Here is a 16,063-nt window from a genome sequence, read left to right as displayed (position 1 = left end):
TCTTAACATTTTGCCATAGCTCGCTTCGTTTCCGAGATATTTGCACATATATCTCAAGGGAAGGGGCCTGACGGACATATTTCGAGATATTTCTTCTTCTTGTTGTTCTTCTTCTGCACAGCTAAGCTGGAAGTGGCATTTGCGGCTCGCACTAGTGCAGAGTTATCTCAAAGAAAGGGGCCACGGTGTTTCTGTATCTCTATTATGTTGGTGCGGCTTCGGAACTTTTAAATATCTTGATATATCTCGAGAACTACGCATCTGATCAAAAAATATCATAGAACATAAAAAGTAGGAAACTTAATTCTCTACAAAAAAGGTCTCTTAACATTTTGCCATAGCTCGCTTCGTTTCCGAGATATTTGCAGATTTATCTCAAGGGAAGGGGCCTGACGGACATATTTCGAGATATTTCTTCTTCTTGTTGTTCTTCTTCTGCACAGCTAAGCTGGAAGTGGCATTTGCGGCTCGCACTAGTGCAGAGTTATCTCAAAGAAAGGGGCCACGGTGTTTCTGTATCTCTATTATGTTGGTGCGTCTTCGGAACTTTTAAATATCTCGATATATCTCGAAAACTACGCTTCTGATCAAAAAATATCATAGAACATAAATTGTAGGAAACATAATTCTCTACAAAAAACGTCTCTTAACATTTTGCCATAGCTCGCTTCGTTTCCGAGATATTTGCAGATTCAGCTCAAAGGAACTGGCCTGACGGACATATTTCGAGATATTTCTTCTTCTTGTTGTTCTTCCTCTGCACAGCTAAGCTGGAAGTGGCAATTGCAGCTCGCAATAGTGCAGAGTTATCTCAAAGAAAGGGGCCACGGTGTTTCTGTATCTCTATTATGTTGGTGCGGCTTCGGAACTTTTAAATATCTCGATATATCTCGAAAACTACGCTTCTGATCAAAAAATATCATAGAACGTAAATTGTAGGAAACATTATTCTCTACAAAAAAGGTCTCTTAACATTTTGCCATAGCTCGCTTCGTTTCCGAGATATTTGCAGATTCATCTCAAGGGAAGGGGTCTGACGGACATATTTCGAGATATTTCTTCTTCTTGTTGTTCTTCTTCTGCACAGCTAAGCTGGAAGTGGCATTTGCAGCTCGCAATAGTGCAGAGTTATCCCAAAGAAAGGGGCCACGGTGTTTCTGTATCTCTATTATGTTGGTGCGGCTTCGGAACTTTTAAATATCTTGATATATCTCGAGAACTACGCATCTGATCAAAAAATATCATAGAACATAAAAAGTAGGAAACTTAATTCTCTACAAAAAAGGTCTCTTAACATTTTGCCATACCTCGCTTCGTTTCCGAGATATTTGCATATTTATCTCAAGGGAAGGGGCCTGACGGACATATTTCGAGATATTTCTTCTTCTTGTTGTTCTTCTTCTGCACAGCTAAGCTGGAAGTGGCATTTGCGGCTCGCACTAGTGCACAGTTATCTCAAAGAAAGGGGCCACGGTGTTTCTGTATCTCTATTATGTTGGTGCGGCTTCGGAACTTTTAAATATCTCGATATATCTCGAAAACTACGCTTCTGATCAAAAAATATCATAGAACATAAAAAGTAGGAAACTAAATTCTCTACAAAAAAGGTCTCTTAACATTTTGCCATAGCTCGCTTCGTTTCCGAGATATTTGCAGATTTATCTCAAGGGAAGGGGCCTAACGGACATATTTCGAGATATTTCTTCTTCTTGTTGTTCTTCTTCTGCACAGCTAAACTGGAAGTGGCATTTCCAGCTCGCAATAGTGGAGAGTTATCTCAAAGAAAGGGGCCACGGTGTTTCTGTATCTCTATTATGTTGGTGCGGCTTCGGAACTTTTAAATATCTTGATATATCTCGAGAACTACGCATCTGATCAAAAAATATCATAGAACATAAAAAGTAGGAAACTTAATTCTCTACAAAAAAGGTCTCTTAACATTTTGCCATAGCTCGCTTCGTTTCCGAGATATTTGCAGATATATCTCAAGGGAAGGGGCCTGACGGACATATTTCGAGATATTTCTTCTTCTTGTTGTTCTTCTTCTGCACAGCTAAGCTGGAAGTGGCATTTGCGGCTCGCCTAGTGCAGAGTTATCTCAAGAAAGGGGCCACGGTGTTTCTGTATTCCTATTATGTTGGTGCGGCTTCGGAACTTTTAAATATCTCGATATATCTCGAAAACTACGCTTCTGATCAAAAAATATCATAGAACATAAATTGTAGGACACATAATTCTCTATAAAAAACGTCTCTTAACATTTTGCCATAGCTCGCTTCGTTTCCGAGATATTTGCAGATTCAGCTCAAAGGAACTGGCCTGACGGACATATTTCGAGATATTTCTTCTTCTTGTTGTTCTTCCTCTGCACAGCTAAGCTGGAAGTGGCATTTGCAGCTCGCAATAGTGCAGAGTTATCTCAAAGAGAGGGGCCACGGTGTTTCTGTATCTCTATTATGTTGGTGCGGCATCGGAACTTTTAAATATCTTGATATATCTCGAGAACTACGCGTCTGATCAAAAAATATCATAGAACGTAAATTGTAGGAAACATTATTCTCTACAAAAAAGGTCTCTTAACATTTTGCCATAGCTCGCTTCGTTTCCGAGATATTTGCAGATTCATCTCAAGGGAAGGGGTCTGACGGACATATTTCGAGATATTTCTTCTTCTTGTCGTTCTTCTTCTGCACAGCTAAGCTCGAAGTGGCATTTGCAGCTCGCAATAGTGCAGAGTTATCTCGAAGAAAGAGGCCACGGTGTTTCTGTACCTCTATTATGTTGGTGCAGCTTCGGAACTTTTAAATATCTTGATATATCTCGAGAACTACGCATCTGATCAAAAAATATCATCGAACATAAAAAGTAGGAAACTTAATTCTCTACAAAAAAGGTCTCTTAACATTTTGCCATAGCTCGCTTCGTTTCCGAGATATTTGCAGATTTATCTCAAGGGAAGTGGCCTGACGGACATATTTCGAGATATTTCTTCTTCTTGTTGTTCTTCTTCTGCACAGCTAAGCTGGAAGTGGCATTAGCCGCTCGCACTAGTGCAGAGTTATCTCGAAGAAAGGGGCCACGGTGTTTCTGTATCTCTATTATGTTGGTGCGGCATCGGAACTTTTAAATATCTTGATATATCTCGAGAACTACGCATCTGATCAAAAAATATCATAGAACATAAAAAGTAGGAAACTTAATTCTCTACAAAAAAGGTCTCTTAACATTTTGCCATAGCTCGCTTCGTTTCCGAGATATTTGCATATTTATCTCAAGGGAAGGGGCCTGACGGACATATTTCGAGATATTTCTTCTTCTTTTTGTTCTTCCTCTGCACAGCTAAGCTGGAAGTGGCATTTGCGGCTCGCACTAGTGCAGAGTTATCTCAAAGAAAGGGGCCACGGTGTTTCTGTATCTCTATTATGTTGGTGCGGCTTCGAAACTTTTAAATATCTTGATATATCTCGAGAACTACGCTTCTGATCAAAAAATATCGTAGAACGTAAATTGTAGGAAACATTATTCTCTACAAAAAAGGTCTCTTAACATTTTGCCATAGCTCGCTTCGTTTCCGAGATATTTGCAGATTCATCTCAAGGGAAGGGGTCTGACGGACATATTTCGAGATATTTCTTCTTCTTGTTGTTCCTCTTCTGCACAGCTAAGCTGGAAGTGGCACTTGCAGCTCGCAATAGTGCAGAGTTATCTCAAAGAAAGGGGCCACGGTGTTTCTGTATCTCTATTATGTTGGTGCGGCATCGGAACTTTTAAATATCTTGATATATCTCGAGAACTACGCGTCTGATCAAAAAATATCATAGAACATAAAAAGTAGGAAACTTAATTCTCTACAAAAAAGGTCTCTTAACATTTTGCCATAGCTCGCTTCGTTTCCGAGATATTTGCATATTTATCTCAAGGGAAGGGGCCTGACGGACATATTTCGAGATATTTCTTCTTCTTTTTGTTCTTCTTCTGCACAGCTAAGCTGGAAGTGGCATTTGCGGCTCGCACTAGTGCAGAGTTATCTCAAAGAAAGGGGCCACGGTGTTTCTGTATCTCTATTATGTTGGTGCGGCTTCGGAACTTTTAAATATCTTGATATATCTCGAGAACTACGCTTCTGATCAAAAAATATCATAGAACGTAAATTGTAGGAAACATTATTCTCTACAAAAAAGGTCTCTTAACATTTTGCCATAGCTCGCTTCGTTTCCGAGATATTTGCAGATTCATCTCAAGGGAAGGGGTCTGACGGACATATTTCGAGATATTTCTTCTTCTTGTTGTTCTTCTTCTGCACAGCTAAGATCGAAGTGGCATTTGCAGCTCGCAATAGTGCAGAGTTATCTCAAAGAAAGAGGCCACGGTGTTTCTGTACCTCTATTATGTTGGTGCAGCTTCGGAACTTTTAAATATCTTGATATATCTCGAGAACTACGCATCTGATCAAAAAATATCATCGAACATAAAAAGTAGGAAACTTAATTCTCCACAAAAAAGGTCTCTTAACATTTTGCCATAGCTCGCTTTGTTTCCGAGATATTTGCATATTTATCTCAAGGGAAGGGGCCTGACGGACATATTTCGAGATATTTCTTCTTCTTGTTGTTCTTCTTCTGCACAGCTAAGCTGGAAGTGGCATTTGCGGCTCGCACTAGTGCAGAGTTATCTCAAAGAAAGGGGCCACGGTGTTTCTGTATCTCTATTATGTTGGTGCGGCTTCGGAACTTTTAAATATCTCGATATATCTCGAAAACTACGCTTCTGATCAAAAAATATCATACAACATAAATTATAGGAAACATAATTCTCTACAAAAAAGGTCTCTTAACATTTTGCCATAGCTCGCTTCGTTTCCGAGATATTTGCAGATATATCTCAATGGAAGGGGCCTGACGGACATATTTCGAGATATTTCTTCTTCTTGTTGTTCTTCTTCTGCACAGCTAAGCTGGAAGTGGCATTTGCGGCTCGCACTAGTGCAGAGTTATCTCAAAGAAAGGGGCCACGGTGTTTCTGTATCTCTATTATGTTGGTGCGGCTTCGGAACTTTTAAATATCTCGATATATCTCGAAAACTACGCTTCTGATCAAAAAATATCATAGAACATAAAAAGTAGGAAACTTAATTCTCTACAAAAAAGGTCTCTTAAGATTTTGCCATAGCTCGCTTCGTTTCCGAGATATTTGCAGATTTATCTCAAGGGAAGGGGCCTAACGGACATATTTCGAGATATTTCTTCTTCTTGTTGCTCTTCTTCTGCACAGCTAAACTGGAAGTGGCATTTCCAGCTCGCAATAGTGCAGAGTTATCTCAAAGAAAGGGGCCACGGTGTTTCTGTATCTCTATTATGTTGGTGCGGCTTCGGAACTTTTAAATATCTTGATATATCTCGAGAACTACGCATCTGATCAAAAAATATCATAGAACATAAAAAGTAGGAAACTTAATTCTCTACAAAAAAGGTCTCTTAACATTTTGCCATAGCTCGCTTCGTTTCCGAGATATTTGCATATTTATCTCAAGGGAAGGGGCCTGACGGACATATTTCGAGATATTTCTTCTTCTTGTTGTTCTTCTTCTGCACAGCTAAGCTGGAAGTGGCATTTGCAGCTCGCAATAGTGCAGAGTTATCTCAAAGAAAGGGGCCACGGTGTTTCTGTATCTCTATTATGTTGGTGCGGCTTCGGAACTTTTAAATATCTATATATATGTCGAAAACTACGCGTCTGATCAAAAAATATCATAGAACATAAAAAGTAGGAAACTTAATTCTCTACAAAAACGGTCTGTTAACATTTTGCCATTGCTCGCTTCGTTTCCGAGATATTTGCAGATATATCTCAAGGGAAGGGGCCTGACGGACATATTTCGAGATATTTCTTCTTCTTGTTGTTCTTCTTCTGCACAGCTAAGCTGGAAGTGGCATTTGCGGCTCGCACTAGTGCACAGTTATCTCAAAGAAAGGGGCCACGGTGTTTCTGTATCTCTATTATGTTGGTGCGGCTTCGGAACTTTTAAATATCTCGATATATCTCGAAAACTACGCTTCTGATCAAAAAATATCATAGAACATAAAAAGTAGGAAACTAAATTCTCTACAAAAAAGGTCTCTTAACATTTTGCCATAGCTCGCTTCGTTTCCGAGATATTTGCAGATTTATCTCAAGGGAAGGGGCCTGACGGACATATTTCGAGATATTTCTTCTTCTTGTTGTTCTTCCTCTGCACAGCTAAGCTGGAAGTGGCATTTGCAGCTCGCAATAGTGCAGAGTTATCTCAAAGAGAGGGGCCACGGTGTTTCTGTATCTCTATTATGTTGGTGCGGCATCGGAACTTTTAAATATCTTGATATATCTCGAGAACTACGCGTCTGATCAAAAAATATCATAGAACGTAAATTGTAGGAAACATTATTCTCTACAAAAAAGGTCTCTTAACATTTTGGCATAGCTCGCTTCGTTTCCGAGATATTTGCAGATTCATCTCAAGGGAAGGGGTCTGACGGACATATTTCGAGATATTTCTTCTTCTTGTCGTTCTTCTTCTGCACAGCTAAGCTCGAAGTGGCATTTGCAGCTCGCAATAGTGCAGAGTTATCTCGAAGAAAGAGGCCACGGTGTTTCTGTACCTCTATTATGTTGGTGCAGCTTCGGAACTTTTAAATATCTTGATATATCTCGAGAACTACGCATCTGATCAAAAAATATCATCGAACATAAAAAGTAGGAAACTTAATTCTCTACAAAAAAGGTCTCTTAACATTTTGCCATAGCTCGCTTCGTTTCCGAGATATTTGCAGATTTATCTCAAGGGAAGTGGCCTGACGGACATATTTCGAGATATTTCTTCTTCTTGTTGTTCTTCTTCTGCACAGCTAAGCTGGAAGTGGCATTAGCCGCTCGCACTAGTGCAGAGTTATCTCGAAGAAAGGGGCCACGGTGTTTCTGTATCTCTATTATGTTGGTGCGGCATCGGAACTTTTAAATATCTCGATATATCTCGAAAACTACGCTTCTGATCAAAAAATATCATAGAACATAAAAAGTAGGAAACTTAATTCTCTACAAAAAAGGTCTCTTAACATTTTGCCATAGCTCGCTTCGTTTCCGAGATATTTGCAGATTTATCTCAAGGGAAGGGGCCTAACGGACATATTTCGAGATATTTCTTCTTCTTGTTGTTCTTCTTCTGCACAGCTAAACTGGAAGTGGCATTTCCAGCTCGCAATAGTGCAGAGTTATCTCAAAGAAAGGGGCCACGGTGTTTCTGCATCTCTATTATGTTGGTGCGGCTTCGGAACTTTTAAATATCTTGATATATCTCGAGAACTACGCATCTGATCAAAAAATATCATAGAACATAAAAAGTAGGAAACTTAATTCGCTACAAAAAAGGTGTCTTAACATTTTGCCATAGCTCGCTTCGTTTCCGAGATATTTGCAGATTTATCTCAAGGGAAGGGGCCTGACGGACATATTTCGAGATATTTCTTCTTCTTGTTGTTCTTCTTCTGCACAGCTAAGCTGGAAGTGGCATTTGCGGCTCGCACTAGTGCAGAGTTATCTCAAAGAAAGGGGCCACGGTGTTTCTGTATCTCTATTATGTTGGTGCGGCTTCGGAACTTTTAAATATCTTGATATATCTCGACAACTACGCATCTGATCAAAAAATATCATAGAACATAAAAGGTAGGAAACTTAATTCTCTACAAAAAAGGTCTCTTAACATTTTGCCATAGCTCGCTTCGTTTCCGAGATATTTGCATATTTATCTCAAGGGAAGGGGCCTGACGGACATATTTCGAGATATTTCTTCTTCTTGTTGTTCTTCTTCTGCACAGCTGAGCTGGAAGTGGCATTTGCGGCTCGCACTAGTTCAGAGTTATCTCAAAGAAAGGGGCCACGGTGTTTCTGTATCTCTATTATGTTGGTGCGGCTTCGGAACTTTTAAATATCTCGATATATCTCGAAAACTACGCTTCTGATCAAAAAATATCATAGAACATAAAAAGTAGGAAACTTAATTCTCTACAAAAAAGGTCTCTTAACATTTTGCCATAGCTCGCTTCGTTTCCGAGATATTTGCAGATTTATCTCAAGGGAAGGGGCCTAACGGACATATTTCGAGATATTTCTTCTTCTTGTTGTCCTTCTTCTGCACAGCTAAACTGGAAGTGGCATTTCCAGCTCGCAATAGTGCAGAGTTATCTCAAAGAAAGGGGCCACGGTGTTTCTGTATCTCTATTATGTTGGTGCGGCTTCGGAACTTTTAAATATCTTGATATATCTCGAGAACTACGCATCTGATCAAAAAATATCATAGAACATAAAAAGTAGGAAACTTAATTCTCTACAAAAAAGGTCTCTTAACATTTTGCCATAGCTCGCTTCGTTTCCGAGATATTTGCAGATTTATCTCAAGGGAAGGGGCCTGACGGACATATTTCGAGATATTTCTTCTTCTTGTTGTTCTTCTTCTGCACAGCTAAGCTGGAAGTGGCATTTGCGGCTCGCACTAGTGCAGAGTTATCTCAAAGAAAGGGGCCACGGTGTTTCTGTATCTCTATTATGTTGGTGCGGCTTCGGAACTTTTAAATATCTTGATATATCTCGAGAACTACGCATCTGATCAAAAAATATCATAGAACATAAAAAGTAGGAAACTTAATTCTCTACAAAAAAGGTCTCTTAACATTTTGCCATAGCTCGCTTCGTTCCCGAGATATTTGCATATTTATCTCAAGGGAAGGGGCCTGACGGACATATTTCGAGATATTTCTTCTTCTTGTTGTTCTTCTTCTGCACAGCTAAGGTGGAAGTGGCATTTGCGGCTCGCACTAGTGCAGAGTTATCTCAAAGAAAGGGGCCACGGTGTTTCTGTATCTCTATTATGTTGGTGCGGCTTCGGAACTTTTAAATATCTTGATATATCTCGAGAACTACGCATCTGATCAAAAAATATCATAGAACATAAAAGGTAGGAAACTTAATTCTCTACAAAAAAGGTCTCTTAACATTTTGCCATAGCTCGCTTCGTTTCCGAGATATTTGCATATTTATCTCAAGGGAAGGGGCCTGACGGACATATTTCGAGATATTTCTTCTTCTTGTTGTTCTTCTTCTGCACAGCTAAGCTGGAAGTGGCATTTGCGGCTCGCACTAGTGCAGAGTTATCTCAAAGAAAGGGGCCACGGTGTTTCTGTATCTATATTATGTTGGTGCGGCTTCGGAACTTTTAAATATCTCGATATATCTCGAAAACTACGCTTCTGATCAAAAAATATCATAGAACATAAAAAGTAGGAAACTTAATTCTCTACAAAAAAGGTCTCTTAACATTTTGCCATAGCTCGCTTCGTTTCCGAGATATTTGCAGATTTATCTCAAGGGAAGGGGCCTAACGGACATATTTCGAGATATTTCTTCTTCTTGTTGTTCTTCTTCTGCACAGCTAAACTGGAAGTGGCATTTCCAGCTCGCAATAGTGCAGAGTTATCTCAAAGAAAGGGGCCACGGTGTTTCTGTATCTCTATTATGTTGGTGCGGCTTCGGAACTTTTAAATATCTTGATATATCTCGAGAACTACGCATCTGATCAAAAAATATCATAGAACATAAATTGTAGGAAACATAATTCTCTACAAAAAAGGTCTCTTAACATTTTGCCATAGCTCGCTTCGTTTCCGAGATATTTGCAGATTTATCTCAAGGGAAGGGGCCTGACGGACATATTTCGAGATATTTCTTCTTTTTGTTGTTCTTGTTCTGCACAGCTAAGCTGGAAGTGGCATTTGCAGCGCGCAATAGTGCAGAGTTATCTCAAAGAAAGGGGCCACGGTGTTTCTGTACCTCTATTATGTTGGTGCAGCTTCGGAACTTTTAAATATCTTGATATATCTCGAGAACTACGCATCTGATCAAAAAATATCATCGAACATAAAAAGTAGGAAACTTAATTCTCTACAAAAAAGGTCTCTTAACATTTTGCCATAGCTCGCTTCGTTTCCGAGATATTTGCAGATTCAGCTCAAAGGAACTGGCCTGACGGACATATTTCGAGATATTTCTTCTTCTTGTTGTTCTTCCTCTGCACAGCTAAGCTGGAAGTGGCATTTGCAGCTCGCAATATTGCAGAGTTATCTCACAGAAAGGGGCCACGGTGTTTCTGTATCTCTATTATGTTGGTGCGGCTTCGGAACTTTTAAATATCTTGATATATCTCGAGAACTAAGCATCTGATCAAAAAATATCATAGAACATAAAAAGTAGGAAACTTAATTCTCTACAAAAACGGTCTCTTAACATTTTGCCATAGCTCGCTTCGTTTCCGAGATATTTGCAGATTCAGCTCAAAGGAACTGGCCTGACGGACATATTTCGAGATATTTCTTCTTCTTGTTGTTCTTCCTCTGCACAGCTAAGCTGGAAGTGGCATTTGCAGCTCGCAATATTGCAGAGTTATCTCACAGAAAGGGGCCACGGTGTTTCTGTATCTCTATTATGTTGGTGCGGCTTCGGAACTTTTAAATATCGTGATATATCTCGAGAACTAAGCATCTGATCAAAAAATATCATAGAACATAAAAAGTAGGAAACTTAATTCTCTACAAAAAAGGTCGCTTAACATTTTGCCATAGCTCGCTTCGTTTCCGAGATATTTGCATATTTATCTCAAGGGAACTGGCCTGACGGACATATTTCGAGATATTTCTTCTTCTTGTTGTTCTTCTGCACAGCTAAGCTGGAAGTGGCATTTGCAGCTCGCAATAGTGCAGAGTTATCTCAAAGAAAGGGGCCACGGTGTTTCTGTATCTCTATTATGTTGGTACGGCTTCGGAACTTTTAAATATCTTGATATATCTCGAGAACTACGCGTCTGATCAAAAAATGTCATAGAACATAAAAAGTAGGAAACTTAATTCTCTACAAAAACGGTCTCTTAACATTTTGCCATAGCTCACTTCGTTTCCGAGATATTTGCAGATATATCTCAAGGGAAGGGGCCTGACGGACATATTTCGAGATATTTCTTCTTCTTGTTGTTCTTCTTCTGCACAGCTAAGCTGGAAGTGGCATTTGCGGCTCGCACTAGCGCACAGTTATCTCAAAGAAAGGGGCCACGGTGTTTCTGTATCTCTATTATGTTGGTGCGTCTTCGGAACTTTTAAATATCTCGATATATCTCGAAAACTACGCTTCTGATCAAAAAATATCATAGAACGTAAATTGTAGGAAACATTATTCTCTACAAAAAAGGTCTCTTAACATTTTGCCATAGCTCGCTTCGTTTCCGAGATATTTGCAGATTCATCTCAAGGGAAGGGGTCTGACGGACATATTTCGAGATATTTCTTCTTCTTGTTGTTCTTCTTCTGCACAGCTAAGCTCGAAGTGGCATTTGCAGCTCGCAATAGTGCAGAGTTATCTCAAAGAAAGAGGCCACGGTGTTTCTGTACCTCTATTATGTTGGTGCGGCTTCGGAACTTTTAAATATCTTGATATATCTCGAGAACTACGCATCTGATCAAAAAATATCATCGAACATAAAAAGTAGGAAACTTAATTCTCTACAAAAAAGGTCGCTTAACATTTTGCCATAGCTCGCTTCGTTTCCGAGATATTTGCATATTTATCTCAAGGGAAGGGGCCTGACGGACATATTTCGAGATATTTCTTCTTCTTGTTGTTCTTCTTCTGCACAGCTAAGCTGGAAGTGGCATTTGCGGCTCGCACTAGTGCAGAGTTATCTCAAAGAAAGGGGCCACGGTGTTTCTGTATCTCTATTATGTTGGTGCGGCTTCGGAACTTTTAAATATCTTGATATATTTCGAGAACTACGCGTCTGATCAAAAAATATCATAGAACATAAGAAGTAGGAAACTTAATTCTCTACAACAACGGTCTCTTAACATTTTGCCACAGCTCGCTTCGTTTCCGAGATATTTGCATATTTATCTCAAGGGAAGGGGCCTGACGGACATATTTCGAGATATTTCTTCTTCTTGTTGTTCTTCTTCTGCACAGCTAAGCTCGAAGTGGCATTTGCAGCTCGCAATAGTGCAGAGTTATCTCAAAGAAAGAGGCCACGGTGTTTCTGTACCTCTATTATGTTGGTGCAGCTTCGGAACTTTTAAATATCTTGATATATCTCGAGAACTACGCATCTGATCAAAAAATATCATCGAACATAAAAAGTAGGAAACTTAATTCTCTACAAAAAAGGTCTCTTAACATTTTGCCATAGCTCGCTTCGTTTCCGAGATATTTGCAGATTTATCTCAAGGGAAGTGGCCTGACGGACATATTTCGAGATATTTCTTCTTCTTGTTGTTCTTCTTCTGCACAGCTAAGCTGGAAGTGGCATTTGCAGCTCGCAATAGTGCAGAGTTATCCCAAAGAAAGGGGCCACGGTGTTTCTGTATCTCTATTATGTTAGTGCGGCTTCGGAACTTTTAAATATCTCGATATATCTCGAAAACTACGCTTCTGATCAAAAAATATCATAGAACATAAATTGTAGGAAACATAATTCTTTACAAAAAAGGTCTCTTAACATTTTGCCATAGCTCGCTTCGTTTCCGAGATATTTGCAGATTTATCTCAAGGGAAGGGTCCTGATGGACATATTTCGAGATATTTCTTCTTCTTGTTGTTCTTCTTCTGCACAGCTAAACTGGAAGTGGCATTTCCAGCTCGCAATCGTGCAGAGTTATCTCAAAGAAAGGGGCCATGGTGTTTCTGTATCTCTATTATGTTGGTGCGGCTTCGGAACTTTTAAATATCTTGATATATCTCGAGAACTACGCCTCTGATCGAAAAATATCATAGAACATAAAAAGTAGGAAACTTAATTCTCTACAAAAAACGTCTCTTAACATTTTGCCATAGCTCGCTTCGTTTCCGAGATATTTGCAGATTTATCTCAAGGGAAGGGGCCTGACGGACATATTTCGAGATATTTCTTCTTTTTGTTGTTCTTCTTCTGCACAGCTAAGCTGGAAGTGGCATTTGCAGCGCGCAATAGTGCAGAGTTATCTTAAAGAAAGGGGCCACGGTGTTTCTGTATCTCTATTATGTTGGTGCGGCTTCGGAACTTTTAAATATCTTGATATATCTCGAGAACTACGCATCTGATCAAAAAATATCATACTACATAAAAAGTAGGAAACTTAATTCTCTACAAGAAAGGACTCTAAACATTTTGCCATAGCTCGCTTCGTTTCCGAGATATTTGCAGATATATCTCAAGGGAAGGGGCGTGACGGACATATTTCGAGATATTTCTTCTTCTTGTTGTTCTTCTTCTGCACAGCTAAGCTGGAAGTGGCATTTGCAGCTCGCAATAGTGCAGAGTTATTTCAAAGAAAGGGGCCACGGTGTTTCTGTATCTCTATTATGTTGGTGCGGCTTCGGAACTTTTAAATATCTTGATATATCTCGAGAACTACGCCTCTGATCGAAAAATATCATAGAACATAAAAAGTAGGAAACTTAATTCTCTACAAAAAACGTCTCTTAACATTTTGCCATAGCTCGCTTCGTTTCCGAGATATTTGCAGATTTATCTCAAGGGAAGGGGCCTGACGGACATATTTCGAGATATTTCTTCTTTTTGTTGTTCTTCTTCTGCACAGCTAAGCTGGACGTGGCATTTGCAGCGCGCAATAGTGCAGAGTTATCTTAAAGAAAGGGGCCACGGTGTTTCTGTATCTCTATTATGTTGGTGCGGCTTCGGAACTTTTAAATATCTTGATATATCTCGAGAACTACGCATCTGATCAAAAAATATCATACTACATAAAAAGTAGGAAACTTAATTCTCTACAAAAAACGTCTCTTAACATTTTGCCATAGCTCGCTTCGTTTCCGAGATATTTGCAGATTTATCTCAAGGGAAGGGGCCTGACGGACATATTTCGAGATATTTCTTCTTTTTGTTGTTCTTCTTCTGCACAGCTAAGCTGGAAGTGGCATTTGCAGCGCGCAACAGTGCAGAGTTATCTTAAAGAAAGGGGCCACGGTGTTTCTGTATCTCTATTATGTTGTTGCGGCTTCGGAACTTTTAAATATCTTGATATATCTCGAGAACTACGCATCTGATCAAAAAATATCATACTACATAAAAAGTAGGAAACTTAATTCTCTACAAGAAAGGTCTCTAAACATTTTGCCATAGCTCGCTTCGTTTCCGAGATATTTGCAGATATATCTCAAGGGAAGGGGCGTGACGGACATATTTCGAGATATTTCTTCTTCTTGTTGTTCTTCTTCTGCACAGCTAAGCTGGAAGTGGCATTTGCAGCTCGCAATAGTGCAGAGTTATCTCAAAGAAAGGGGCCACGGTGTTTCTGTATCTCTATTATGTTGGTGCAGCTTCGGAACTTTTAAATATCTTGATATATCTCGAGAACTACGCATCTGATCAAAAAATATCATCGAACATAAAAAGTAGGAAACTTAATTCTCTACAAAAAAGGTCTCTTAACATTTTGCCATAGCTCGCTTCGTTTCCGAGATATTTGCAGATTTATCTCAAGGGAAGTGGCCTGACGGACATATTTCGAGATATTTCTTCTTCTTGTTGTTCTTCTTCTGCACAGCTAAGCTGGAAGTGGCATTTGCAGCTCGCAATAGTGCAGAGTTATCCCAAAGAAAGGGGCCACGGTGTTTCTGTATCTCTATTATGTTGGTGCGGCTTCGGAACTTTTAAATATCTCGATATATCTCGAAAACTACGCTTCTGATCAAAAAATATCATAGAACATAAATTGTAGGAAACATAATTCTTTACAAAAAAGGTGTCTTAACATTTTGCCATAGCTCGCTTCGTTTCCGAGATATTTGCAGATTTATCTCAAGGGAAGGGTCCTGATGGACATATTTCGAGATATTTCTTCTTCTTGTTGTTCTTCTTCTGCACAGCTAAACTGGAAGTGGCATTTCCAGCTCGCAATCGTGCAGAGTTATCTCAAAGAAAGGGGCCATGGTGTTTCTGTATCTCTATTATGTTGGTGCGGCTTCGGAACTTTTAAATATCTTGATATATCTCGAGAACTACGCCTCTGATCGAAAAATATCATAGAACATAAAAAGTAGGAAACTTAATTCTCTACAAAAAAGGTCTCTTAACATTTTGCCATGGCTCGCTTCGTTTCCGAGATATTTGCAGATTTATCTCAAGGGAAGGGGCCTGACGGACATATTTCGAGATATTTCTTCTTTTTGTTGTTCTTCTTCTGCACAGCTAAGCTGGAAGTGGCATTTGCAGCGCGCAATAGTGCAGAGTTATCTCAAAGAAAGGGGCCATGGTGTTTCTGTATCTCTATTATGTTGGTGCGGCTTCGGAACTTTTAAATATCTCGATATATCTCGAAAACTACGCTTCTGATCAAAAAATATCATAGAACATAAATTGTAGAAAACATAATTCTCTACAAAAAAGGTCTCTTAACATTTTGCCATAGCTCGCTTCGTTTCCGAGATATTTGCAGATTTATCTCAAGGGAAGGGGCCTAACGGACTTATTTCGAGATATTTCTTCTTCTTGTTGTTCTTCTTCTGCACAGCTAAACTGGAAGTGGCATTTCCAGGTCGCAATAGTGCAGAGTTATCTAAAAGAAAGGGGCCACGGTGTTTCTGTATCTCTATTATGTTGGTGCGGCTTCGGAACTTTTAAATATCTTGATATATCTCGAGAACTACGCGTCTGATCAAAAAATATCATAGAACATAAAAAGTAGGAAACTTAATTCTCTACAAAAAAGGTCTCTCAACATTTTGCCATAGCTCGCTTCGTTTCCGAGATACTTGCCGATTTATCTCAAGGGAAGGGGCCTAACGGACATATTTCGAGATATTTCTTCTTCTTGTTGTTCTTCTTCTGCACAGCTAAACTGGAAGTGGCATTTGCAGCTCGCAATAGTGCAGAGTTATCTCAAAGAGAGGGGCCACGGTGTTTCTGTATCTCTATTATGTTGGTGCGGCTTCGGAACTTTTAAATATCTTGATATATCTCGAGAACTACGCATCTGATCAAAAAATATCATACAACCTAAAA

Source organism: Osmia lignaria, chromosome 8 (genome assembly GCF_051020975.1).
Source record: "Osmia lignaria lignaria isolate PbOS001 chromosome 8, iyOsmLign1, whole genome shotgun sequence".
Classification (NCBI taxonomy): Eukaryota; Metazoa; Arthropoda; class Insecta; order Hymenoptera; family Megachilidae; genus Osmia; species Osmia lignaria.
This window is presented reverse-complemented; position numbering follows the sequence as displayed.